A 14,250-nucleotide genomic window follows, 5' to 3' on the forward strand; every position below is an offset into this window, starting at 1 on the left:
TGGTCCAGTGCCTCACCCCTGGTCACAGTGAAGAATTTTTGCCTAAGCCAGTTATCCTCCTTTTTTGCTGAAGCATCTATTGATTCAGACAACCCAACAGCTGTTTCAATGTTGGAGTGCAGTGCAAATGTGAGCCCAGGTTTAGGATACCATCAACTGAACCAGAAATGTTGCTACCCTGTGACACAGAAGGTTGAAGTATTTAATTCCTTCTCTCATAATAATTCCTTAGAAAGTGTGAATAGATGTATTTCTCCTAAGAGATGTTATTCTGGACCAGTTATCATGTGCCTGTGTGCTTCTAACCATAAGTCAAGTTGGATATTTGTTATGTCACAGCAATGTCAAATATAAAGCCTATGCTGTGGCCAATTTGACAAAATGGAATAACATTTCTACACCTGAACCAAGTAAAACTTGGCTTAAGTAGATGATCTACTAGGTTACAGATTTGATTTCAATGAACACAAAACAAGAACCTTCTCAGGAGGGCAGAAAATTCATTCTCATCCTAGGATTTGGGAAAACCAGGTATATTCTTCCTTTAGCAAGCTGGATCAATAACTTCTTTGGGGGAATTTTAAAACAAATCCCATTTGCTGTTTTCATTAAACCTTTAGTTACTACATAGCTTTCCTCTACTTCTTAATTTCTTTCTTTCTTTTAATAAGTTAACACCTCCTGTATGACTGGTAGTCATAAATAATATCTCACCTGTAGTGGGTTGATGCTGGCTGGATGCCAGGCACCCACCAAAGCCAATCACTCACTTCCTCAGCTGGACAGGGGACAGAAAATATAATGAAGTTTTCATAAGTTCAGATAAGGAACAGGAAAAATCACTCATTGAATACCACCATGCAAAAAAAGTGGCTAGAATTAGAGATAGTAATTGAATGTAATACTAACAAAATCAGAGGAGGATAATGACAATTAGAACCTTCAAAACACCTTATCCCTACCCCTTCGTCCTTCCCAGCTCCACCTCCACCCCTAGCAGGCAGGGAGACAAGGAATGAGGGTTTTGGTCAGTTCCTCACACATTGTTTCTCCTGCTGTGAAGGGAGAGGAGTCCTTCCTCTGCTCAGCATGGGGTCCATCCATGAACTTCTCCAATGTGAGTCCATCCCACGGGCAACAGTTCTCCCCAAACTGCTGCAGCGTGGGTCACCTTTCCATGGAGCGCTGTCCTTCATGGACAGGCTGATCCAGAGTGGGGCCCTCTCTCCCCAGGTCTCCCATGGGGTCACAGCCTCCTCTCTCAGGCATTCACCCACTCCAGTGTGGATCTCTGCATCCCCGTGGCTCTCCATGGGCTGCAGGGGCAGCTGCCCCACCATGGTCTGCTCCAGGGGCTGCAGGGGAATCTCAGCTCTGGCACCAGCAGCAGCTCCTGCCCCTCCTTCTCCACTGACCTTGGGGTCTGCAGAGCTGCTCCTCTCACTCATTCTCATCTTGCTCTTCTCCGGCTGCAACCACATCTGTGCAATACAGTGTTTTTATTCTTCTTAAATATGTTATCACAGAGGCATTGCCACTGTTTCCAACAGGCCCAGCTTTGACCAGCACATCCATCTTTGGAGCTGCCAGGGATTGGCTCTGCTGGACATGGAGGAAACTTCTGGCACCTTTTCACAGAAGCCACCCCTGGAACACCCCCACAAGCAAAGCTTGGCCATGCAAACCCAGTGACTTTCCTAGCACCATGGCAGCTGCCAAAAAAAGAAAACTGACAATCTTTTGCAGAGTTAGAAAACAGGTTTCCTATCTAATACACACACAAAAAGACAAAATTTTATTTTACAGTATGTTCCCACTACTAGATCTGTTTAACAAGAAACTGCTTTTGGTTCAACTTCATTATCTTTCTTCTAGGAAATCTATAATGTGGAAAAACATTTGGCCATGTCAAGTGTCCCTTTATTAGCTTTTATTCAATACAACACTCATTAAAACCAGATTAACCACCTCTGACTGCATATCAAAAACCTGAAGCTAGATTACAATCCACCAGACCACACAAGACATTGAAGATGTGGGGATGCACAGTATGTATCTTCAAAGAGGAAGGAAGGGTAGAAGGTGAGAAGGTCTCATTTGTAGTTATTCACAGCTGGTTTATGCATCACCTTGTGTACTTGTACAAACAGTATTATATTCCCTGCTTTTTGAAAACATAGGCATTTTACAGGCGTCCTGAGAATAAACTGCAGCAGTCACCTTCTCTTTTAGGCACAGTAACTAAAAGCATTAATCTGCTTCTCTTTAATATTTTTTCTTCAGCACTTGTGATATGAATATATATGACTTGTGAATAAATTTGTTTTAGAGTTTATTACACTGATTTTAAGATATTGCTGGGAGAAGTGGGAAGGAAGAAGATAGGTTCTGAGGATTAAGGTATGATAACCATATATTTGAATATTTATTACAGCCTTCCTAATTGATTTTTTTTTCATTCTTTGATATTTGCTTTTTAAAGAAAATAATGTTTAAAATTATTATTGTTGTACCTTAATATTTTTTTCCTATTTGGATAAAGATTGGATTAGAAATTATCAGACGACTTTAAAACTACACATTTTACTTTCTGCTATTTTTCAATCTTGAATTTCCTATTATTTTCAAATACTGAATTTTCTCCAGTCTTTGAATCCAGTCTCTTTCTTCTTAGCTGTTTCTCAACTTCAGCAATTCAGAAAGTGTTCCTAAATGTTCAAGATCAAAAATAATCAACATATTTTTAGAAGTTTTTTTACGAGATTAACAAGTTTAATAAAATAGAAATATTTATGTCTGTCAATACAAAAACTAGGTCTACTCTAACAATAAAGAGTACACCCCTTTTGGCACCTGAACTCTGTCCTATATTTTTTTTCTAGTGCACTTTACTGAAAGTTAATGAAGTCATTCTGTGTCAGTCATGTTCAGACATGAAAGTGATTCAAAAACAACATTTGCAACTTTCAGTTTAGGTTTCACAGGGCAATAAATGAGTTTGTTAATACAGAACAATTGCTCAACTTGCCTGATTATCTGAGGAGAGGGATGATTCCCAAAGGGACTCCTGTATCAGACATTAAACTGGCAGCTGGTTATCATTAACAAAATGAATAATGAAGTAGCACTGACATCTGGATGGGTTCTAGGCAGGCACTGATGTATCAAGAGAGTTTCTCTGTTTTAAAGACTGATTCTTTCAGTGTCACTGATATGATGAAGTGCACCTTCACTGAAGCTGTGAAGTGTGTTATGGAAACACAGTAACTGCTAAAAAGATTTAAGGGAACTGAATCATAAATAAAATTTCCTCTCTCCATGTCCAAGCCAAGTATTGGTATGATGAGATAATGCAGTAAACATCTCAATAAAACGACAGAAAGTCAAGTTTAACCCCTCCCAGCGCTTTGAGCTTATGACACAGCTGATAAAATCTTCCACATACAAAGTAACTTCTTGTGTGATGATTTGTCAAGACTACATAATTGATTTTCAAGGAGCAAATGCATTGCTTTATAGATTGCCAGTAAGATATATGACACAGTTTCTAATTTGGTTCAGTGATACAGGGAGGAAATTATAGAATGTGACCTCACATAAGAATATTTACCTGTGTTTTGCACTAACAGTTTGTAGAAACACACTGACACCATTAATTTCTTGTCTATTATTGTTAAATGCATCAGTGCACTATCTTTGCATACATTTGAAACAGCATTTGATGAGTTAAAAAAAAGGCAAAGCCAATTGTATGAACTAGTTCCCAAAATTTTGCTCTTTATTACTACAAGCATTATTTGGGTTTTAAGAAGGGGAATGTATCTGAGTGTTTATAAATAGAATAAATGGCTGCACAATATCACTATTTTCTTCTTGCTGCTAAAATATATATGTTTTTATGTATAAATACATATATATATTATATGTAGATAGGTGTAATTACTGCTTAACATTTTGAAAGGTTTTGATGGATATCTGAGGTCAAAATTAATCAGCTATCTGGAAATTACTCAGAAAAAGAGGACACCATAATTTTCACAGAGGCAGATTGACATATTTAGTCCTATTGTCTGAGAAAAAGAGAACCAGTTCCCAACTTTTCAAACTGCTGTATCATCCAGGAATACAAGGGTGCTGTCCTGAAAAACACTTCCACACCAAGCCAGTGACTGTAGTACAAATTGGAAAGTTTTTGTAGAACTAAGTTTGGGAACAAGTGGAAGGGTTGTACTTTCATTCTAACAATTTTAATTATCAGACTACTTCAAGTAATGTCAGGGAAATCCCCGAGGGAAAGTAAACATGTCTAAAAGTTACTCAAGGTTTCTCTTCTGAATGGTCTCCATGCAAAACAATGTCAGTCATGAACAACAACTGCATGAGAAATCAGCTATTCAAAATGTGTTTCACACTCTTAAGATGAAGGGACTAAACCAGCTGCTGATTAAGTTTTATAATCATTCAGAAGGCATTATTATACTTTGTTCATCACTTTACAGAAGTTAGAGCAGGGGTAGCTTTTGTATGTCTTAAGAGTTGCTTGCATGGGAAAAGAAATTACTGTGCAGATTCTATTGATATTGAAGGCACTTAAATCTGCATATGAAGACATAAAAAGTCTTTTGCATATGTAACGGATTTTAAATTTACATGAGCTTCTTATATCTTTCATTATTTATTCTTTAACATCACACACAGAATTAAATTAGAAATGAATTTTTATCATAAAGACAAATTGTTTTTCATTTTGCCAGCACATCTATCAGATTTATAAGCAAAGATATACAAAGCAGGAATTAAATGAATGCATTTTTTAGACATATTTTTCTGTTTACTTATCAGTAATTGCAGATTTTATTAATTGTCAGCTTGCTATTTTTTACCTCTTAGTGGTTGCTGCTGTATAGGGGATGATATACAATAACATAAACTATAAAGTTAAAAAAAACCTCCACTTCTTAAATTGACAGACATAGCTGTGCTAGTCTTTTTAAATTTAAGAGCAGTGAGAAATAAATTCTGTTTTATCCTAGTCAGCCAAAACAACAAAGCAATGGGGGGTTTTCCTACAGATTTCATGTAAAAGTCCCCAGATGACAAACACAAAAGCCTAGATATCAAACAGGTTGAAAATGCTGATGTTTAACACCTGCACTGTGTGAGGGCCAAGAAGTAAGCTAAAGCCTTCGCTAACCAACACACCTGCTTGATAGTTTTTAACCCTTTCATCTTCATTCTCAAATGCCTTGCTTATAATAGGAGAGGATTGTAATAGAATGATGCAACCAAGGAGATTTAAAACACAGTTTTAAAACAGAAACTATGTTCTACTTTCTTGTCAAAATGTATCAAATGCTATTTTATTTGCATTGAAGGGCTATCTAGCCTGACAGGATTTTTAGTAACACTGGAAAGGATTATTTATGGCTACAGACTTATGGGGAAAAAAGTAATACAGGCTGTGTGGAACTGTTTTCTTTGTCTAGCATGTTTGTATTATCACATGGTTATATCTGACCAGGCACATGCTGCAAAAACCCAGGAGTGGTCTAATCATTCTCCCTGCCTTTCAGAGGCTGCAATGATAAAATTAAAGACCATCCAGCCAAAGCTGAGTCCAGGTATCTACTGGGTCTGCTTTGGCAGTCCATAAGCACTGAGTGCGCATGCTGATGTGCAGAGGGCTTATGCTTAATGTTGCAAATGAAGGAACAAGGGCTCATATTGCAGAAATTCTTACATTTAAATATTCTCCAGTCCTTCTGAAAGAAGAACATTTGACAGTTTTTCTTCTGTTGTAATTTACATTAAAGATGAGGGTCATATTATTAGGTCCTCAGTCACCTTTAAGATAATCCACACAGGATAGTTGCCATTGTCAATAAAAGCAGTTTGCCTAACTGAAAAACGGTGCAGCAAGTGCAGCTAATATGTCATTTTAAGTTGATGTCACTTTCTGCTTCCTTCACTATTCCTTGTAAAGAACATCTTCTAGTGTCTTCCATTACTGCTTGGAAAGTTCCAAATGAATTCAAAACCTCTCTGGAATAACATGGGATATTGCATATGGGAGATAGTTCTACTTCTTGCAGCAGTAAGAAGGGTTGAGGTGGAAAGGGTGGACTCAACTACGTACAACTCTAGCTGTGCAAACCATGCATTTTGCCCACACCTAAATTATACTAAAGAAGGATCACATCAAGGAAGCAGGAGCAGGATCCGTGATATTGTTGGAAGTATTGGTAGAAATTCTTCATGTTTAAAAATAGGTGATCCCATGTAACACCAGGAACTCTGCTGGGTTTGAATGTGAAGCTTCTTCATATTTATTTTCATCTTTGCCTCCATGTTAAAAAAAATCATCTGCAGAACTACTCAGAAAGAGCTCTTCAACTCTTCTTGATTCAAATGACACTTCAATTAGATGAAGAGCTGGCTATCATTTAAGGTAACATAATTTTCAAGTCAGAACCCAAGAAGGGAATAAATTAAGAAATTAGTACCCTGAGAATGAATTTTCATCATTTCATAAGGGTCAGGAAGCAATTCACAGAAAGTCCTCATACAGAGGGTTTCTCAATTGCAATTTGAGAAAGGCTGACTGTTCCATAAAAGATCTGAATGAAGAGCAGAGGACAACAGTCTCTAAACAGGACTTCAGGAGTGTTCAAAAGTGATGAGGAATCTGAGGCTGAGCACCCATGCAGTTGTTATTACGTGATCTGGGTTTGTGTATTCTTGGGCTAGGTACTGTAAAACAGCCAACTTCAGCTTTGTGTCTTTTCTCCATAAAACCAGTCTGCACAATACTGGGCATATGGAACAATATTGGGCATTGCGGAACTAAGTGTCCAGAGTTAAAACCCACTGAAAGGGAACTCCAGAGCATGGACTCTGACACTTCAAGACACAAAGCAGGAATCCTAACTAGAGTACCCCTCAAAAGAGATTACCTGAGCACTACAATCCATTACAAAGCAAAACTTAAGGAATCTGACAGACTGCTATTAAGATGGAGAGTTCACCCCCCCCCTTTCTTCCTGAGTGTATTTTGTATTTATTTGATAGAAACTCCTGAAATGTTTTCAATATTGATATACCAAAAGTGTTTTTCATGCTTCAACATCACAGAGGCAAGGACAAACAGCATTTTAATATTTATTACCTCACCAAAGGTATTTTGGTACACTTCACAAGAATATTAATTTCTCCCTTGCCATACAAAATTATATCCAGAAGTTTGACAATATGTGTGTGGAAACAAAAAAAAGGCAACCCAAAATTTCTTTTGACTTGCCACCTCCTTTAGTCCATCCTTTTAACCTCCATTTGAACTTTGGCAGCAGTTAAATTGTGGACTGATGCTTTAAATAGAGCTTAAAAGTGCTGACACTGTTGGAATAAAGGTTTGAACACACTAATAGGTTTTAGTGTCTGAAACTTTTGATAATCTGGCCCTGAGTGTCATGGGTCTCTCTGAGTGGATTCCATCTGTCCCATAAACTTACATACTGAAACGTAATGCAGCCTTTTGATCTTCCTTGTTTGAGGATCCTCATGTTCCATAAACTCAACAAGATGCTCTCATTCACTGAAAAGCCAGATCACAGACTTGGTGATTGGTGAGGCTATACTACTTCCTAGTGTCTCTGCCTTTCTCCCTTTGTCAAATTTCAGCTGCAGGATGACCTCACAAACGCTGTGGAAATATCAAGTACCTTTACTATTACGATGTAGTTATGTTAGAATAAAATATCATGCTATATGACCTGGCCATGTTAGCAAAATATCAACTGAGACTGTAAAATAAATACTGATGGTTGCACTCTGCAGTAAAACACACTGTAGTGAATTAACAGACACTTAGAAATGTTTTTATTTGTCTAAAATGAAGTGTTATGATGTCTCCAGGGTTTGTTTAAACAAACATGGCACCTAACAAGGTTGCTTCGAATTAGAATTGGCATAGTTGGGGTTGGAGCAAGAAAAGGATTATTTTTAACTGAGTTCATAATTAGAAATTACAGTGAGGCTGAAAGCCCCCTTGCCCTAAGTCCCCAGCACAGTGCAGAGCAGGCTCATGCACAGTCTCTCCATGCTGAGATGCTCAGCCCTACACCCAGAGCTGCCTAGAAGCTTTCCAAGACCCCCAGAATGACCAAACAGGGCTGGGTCCCAGCCTGGCCTCCAACAGCCGCAGAAAATGAAGCACTATGAACCCTCAAGGGATCCCCTTATCCTGCTTCAGATCCACACAGCAGTGCTGTTGTGCTTGAGTAATTTTATGCAGACAGATGTGGGGCAGGATTTTCCCTCAGTGACTGAAGGACTGCACTGCACATCTGCAAACAGAGCCCAGCAGGCTCTACCCCTGCATCTTCATCCCAAAAATTCATTTAGGACCTTTGTGAACTAGCTGGCAAAACCAACTTCTGGCACTGTAAATACCATGTTTAGAATTATGTATCACCCAGAAAATAAATCTATCATGACATATGAAAGGAAGTTTCACTTAATTTGGAGTTTTTATTTCCAATCTTCAGAGAAAACCTTATTCATTGTCTTTATATAGTTCAAAGTTTTATTAAAATATCATCTATATGATGAAGGGTTTTTCCAGGTGCTTGAAATATAATCAGTTTGTTCTAATTTTAAAATATAATTATTAACACTGTTAATTATTAACATGAATAACCATTATTTTTATATTAATAAATAACTAACTGATAAAGGTGTTATTTTCTTGTTATTAAAGTGCTATTAATAATCAAGTTATATCCTGTATTATATTTCCAAAAACAGGTGACAAAACCATGAAATGCTTTCATGTAATTTACAGTTATTTCATTAGATGGCAGTGTTACATTCAAAAACAAGTGTTTTATTCTTTTATACATTTTTTTTTATATGCACCAAGAAAAGCAGTTGATCTTACTTTCCATGATAAACTATACCTGTGTATACACACGTTGGAATGTTCAAGTCTTTCATCTGGAAGTGCATCTTACAATGAAATGCTGAGTGCTGCTAACTGAATCAAGATATTATTCTACTTGCCAAAAAGTTATACGTTTAATAAATAAAATATTATCTACTATCATCTTCAACTCCTAGAATCTATTCAAAACCTGTATTCCAGAAATCAGTGTAATCAGAGGGATTATGATTTTAAACAATCTTTTTGTTTTCTTGATCCTTAGAACAGCTAGGAATCAAGCCAGCTCCAAACAAAAGTTTGAAAGTGCTTTAATAAATTGCTGTAAAGAGCTTTTACAATGCCAAGAATGGTAAGTTATTTCTCTTGCATTATGGATATCTATGCTGACCCTTTGATAAACTAAAATCTGAATCCACAGGACAAAGACTTGCTATCTTACGTTTGAGAAAATCTTTTTTTATAGAATTGAAAGCATACCTGAGATTTTAATTTCTTTTCTAACTTTTTTATACTCCTTTCCTCCCTTGATATATCTATCAAGGAGGAAGAAGATATATTAAAATAGGGGGGAAAACAGGAATTTGGTGTTAAGAGACACGAAATCTAAGATAACAAAATATTTGCTATGACTGAAAGTGAACTAAAGCAAGAAGCTGGAGGATGAAAGAATTGTACTGGAAAAATATCATTATATGCCTGTCCTGGTCACATCTTCTGCCCTTCACATTTGGCATTGGACACTGTAGGATATTGAGATTGATGGACAGACCCTCTCATTCAACCTGATACCACTGTTCATAAGGAGAACTACTTACAAAAAAATTATTCATGCTATATGTAGGCTTCTCTTCAGGATGTAGATTGTTCTCAAATGCCCCAAATGCTGCCTTTTTTCTTCTTTATATTTTTCTTTTGTTGTTGTTGTTGTTTTGGGGATGTTTTGTTTGTTTGTTTGTGGTTTTGTTTGGTTTTATTGGAGGGGGGTTTGTTTGCTTTGTTTTGTTTTGTCTGGGAATAAATTCTACCAGCAAAATATACAAACTGAATTTCCACCTACAAAGTCTGTTCAGTATTTCAGTTGTTCCATCTATGCAGATCTACACCTTTATACTTTCTGTCAATAGGCTTTCAGGCTTGCTGGAGGAAAATTATAGTAAAGAACTACACTAGTTCTTCAGCATTTCTTCACCATCAGTTGTTCTGATAGCAGCAGCACTTTTAACTGGGAAAAAATAATTCCCAGTTTATTTCTCTCTCTCTTTGCAGCATACATGATGCCAGCATGGTTACTGATGTTCTGTTCCTTTGGATTGTACTTTTCAAGGTTACAGGGCTAATACTGCAGGTGCCTGATAAAAGACAGCACTCACCTTAATGCTGTGCTGTCCTTCCATGTACAGAACACTCAGGCAGTGTGCTAAAGTGGACTGCTTTCGTCGCACAATATTCCTTAAGGGATTTCCATTTTTCAAATAATGGCTGATGACACAAGCATTTTAAAAATCTCTGGTTCTTTAGAATTCCATCTATTCCTCTGGAAAGGCTTGTTATCAAAATGCCATGTCCTTTACTGGCATTTACCCTGAAGGCTGGGAAAACATTTCTGTGAAAAGTAGAGTTCTAAGTACAGAATTACAGCAGATGTGCTACAAAGCCCTACCTCAGGCTACTTGTTATTTTTGCACCCTATCTGAGCTGATTGGTTTTTCCCACCTGTATGAAATTAGCATGTTTCCCTTTTTTTTTTAATTACTAGTGTTGTGCACCAGTATATCACAGATTTAGCCACAAGTTTGTATCTCTTTTGTGAGACACAAAATATCTCTTTTGTGCTCTCTTGGTCTTTTCTCTATTTAAAATGGCATGATTTTTTTGCCCACTACTTTTCTTTTCAAACTTCATTAAAATACAGGATTCTCTTAATTTAATTTTCTGCTTCACTTTATTGGCAAGTACTCAATTCCAGGAATTTAGAAAGCAGCAAATTGACACTTATTATTGGCCCTTTGAGAGCACTAAGACTCTACATAATGTGATGAGATTATGTAAGTGCACTAAAATAGAAAGAAAGCACACAGGTAAAGGAAGAAAACAGTTATCTTAGTAATTATAGTATAAGAAATTTTTTTCCCCTGATCTTTTCCTGTTATTTCTGATCTACATGGCTAGGAATTCTACTTTTTCTACCATGACACCTTTAACCTGTGTAACAGAAATAAAACTTTTAAACTGAGGTCTTTAGAAAACTGAAAGCCAGAACAATGATGATGATGATGATGATGATGATGATGATGATGATGATGATGATTAAAGGAAAAAGACATTGCAGATCATGTTTTGTGAGTTTGCCATGATGCATCAGAGGTGGCTAAAGTTTCTGGTGAAGCTGAAACTCTTGCTAATGGCTCTGCAGTGTGTCCCTTCATGCCTTCCTAATGAAATACCTTCTGGCAAAATTTCTCTTCTCATTGGGCACAATGAGATAATAACTCAGACTTGAAACAGAGTATTCTCACATTTGTGTTTACTAATATATTCATGCTTCAAAATAAAACAATTTATTGAAACTTTTGGTTTTAATATTAGAAAAACTTTAATATGCTACAGAGCCATCAAAGGTATTTAGGAAATTTTAAAATGTAAATTGTAGACATGAAAAGTACAGACATTAATAATCCTGATGATTTGTTTTATCTATGAATGAATGTGCCAGACCAGAAGTGAATATATAGTCTAAAGTCTTTAGGTTTTTGTATCATCAGACATTGATGACAAAAGAACTCTATTACTATAAAGTTATAGTTTGATCAGCATTCCGTATCAAATAAACTTGTTCAAATAGGGTGTGAGAAAAACACTATTATGTTTGTCAATCACCTTTTTCACTATTTAGCTGGCAAATAAAAGCAGCACTGTGAAAACCTGCACCACAAAGAGGCCTGAGGTGCTGGAGCTCAGAGAAAATGGAAAGTGAACATTCTACTGAATGCTCTTCAAAGGAAAAAAAATCATCTGCCTTTAAAGGATAGACAGCCAATGGGATCTGTGTCAGATCTCTAAAACCAGACAGTTTCTGATCCTGCTTCCAGCTCTATAACCAAGGGCTAAACACGAGGACAGCAGTTTTATCTGTGGCTGCCTTTGCCTCCCTACCTGCCCGCACGGCTTTGCTGCCCTCACCCCTCAGCGCAGGGCTGTGCTCAGGCCCTCCTCCTGTCCCTGTCCTGCTCAGGCACTCTTTGTGTCCCTGCCCTGCTCAGGCCCTCCTCCTGTCCCTGTCCTGCTCAGGCACTCTTTGTGTCCCTGTCCTGCTCAGGCCCTCCTCCTGTCCCTGCCCTGCTCAGGCCCTCCTCCTGTCCCTGTCCTGCTCAGGCCCTCCTCGTGTCCCTGCCCTGCTCAGGCACTCTTTGTGTCCCTGCCCTGCTCAGGCCCTCCTCCTGTCCCTGTCCTGCTCAGGCACTCTTTGTGTCCCTGCCCTGCTCAGGCCCTCCTCCTGTCCCTGTCCTGCTCAGGCACTCTTTGTGTCCCTGCCCTGCTCAGGCCCTCCTCGTGTCCCTGTCCTGCTCAGGCACTCTTTGTGTCCCTGCCCTGCTCAGGCCCTCCTCCTGTCCCTGCCCTGCTCCTGCCTCAGCTGCACCTCCTTGCACGGGCAGCGTTGGTGCTGCAGGTGAAGGTGCCACCCTGGGTGAGGGATTTGGCATCCCTTGGGAGGCAAGGTGATGGCTTCCCTTGGAGTAGGAAGATGTGAAATCAGGAATGCAGCTGTTCAAAATCCAGAGCTGCCTCTGACAGTAAACACTAAACAACGCAAGCAACAGGAGCATAACCTTCATCAGAAGAATCCAGGTCTCTCCAATGAAAAAGGAGATGCTGCTTGAACAAGGAATTAAGACTATAGTTTCTTAAAAAGTGTAAAAATGAGTAATTAGGAAGACCTGATTTGCTCGCAGAGGTGAATGTGCCTACAAAGGGAAAGAGGAGGTTATGTATACAGACTAAAAATTGATGACTAACTGATCAACCTTTGGAGAGGTTCAATTGTTAGAAGAGCATAGTTTCTGTGAATAGTAGGGCCATGGGACTGGGAATAGTTCACAATATGTTAACCCCACCCTGTCATTCTTAGTGCTTTAAAACACTGTCTATTTGTCTCTTAGGAAAAGAGAAGCAGAAATGTTAGCCAACTATGATTTGATTAGATGAGTATTCCCATATATTTCCAACAGACTTAAAAGAGATTAATTCCCTGAAAAACTGTTTATATCTACTTTCTAATAGCATGAAAAAAATAAATCTTATACCTCATAAGTCAGTAGCAAAATACATTAATTTTAACCTCATTAAACAGTCATGAATTTAGTATAGAAAAGCAGAACATCAGCCAATTTCCTTCACCTCTTTCCAGCCATGTGAAGGAAAACCTGAAACAAAAATAAAAAAGAAATTCAAATAGGCCCAATGAACAAAAATACATTTTTCTTGGTTATTTTTATCTTACTAACAGATTTCTTCTGCTGATTTGAATAAGTTACCTAGGAGAAACAATGTATAAAAGTCTGTCTTCAGATCTCTGATAGGAAATCCCCACTACAGCAATAAATATTGTATCTGTGGCAGGCAATTGGCAAGCTACCTTAATGGTGATAGTCCCTGGCTGACAATCACACAAAAGTGAGACCAGAAAGTACATCTTAAATGTTTCAGCACTTGGATTTTCCTAACTACTCTTTTCAAGTTCTTTATGAACAGCTTGTATATAGATCAAAACATGCTAATTTCATCATCACTGGCCAGCTTCATAAAAGAATCATGCAAAAACATATGGGCACACTCACCAACTTTTTAAGAAACCAAAACTTTCATGGAGTTATTGAAGTTTCTCCATGAGATAAAAGCATTTTGCTGTTTTGAAACAATAGTACCTTTTTTTTTAATGTGAAAACATATGAGAGCGCTGTGTGTCATTCATCATCTGTCAACTTTTCATTTCAAACACTGTCAAGGGGCTGCCTAAAAATGCAAAGGTAGCACAAGCTAATACCCTGCACAACCAAGAAAGGTCTGGGGGTGATCCTGACTGCACGAATAGCCAAAGGCAGCAGGGAAAAATATTTAAAATACATGCAAAATACCTGGATATGAGATGCACTTTATTTTTCACAGAATCACAGAATCACAGAAATTCAGGGTTGGAAGAGACCTTTAAGATCATTGAGTCCAACCCATGTTCTAACACCTCAACTAGATCATGGCACCAAGTGCCACAATGAGACAGTCTTTGAGAAAGCATTGCTGAGCTGCAAGAGACCTTT

Source organism: Ammospiza nelsoni, chromosome 4 (genome assembly GCF_027579445.1).
Source record: "Ammospiza nelsoni isolate bAmmNel1 chromosome 4, bAmmNel1.pri, whole genome shotgun sequence".
NCBI classification, from domain to species: Eukaryota; Metazoa; Chordata; class Aves; order Passeriformes; family Passerellidae; genus Ammospiza; species Ammospiza nelsoni.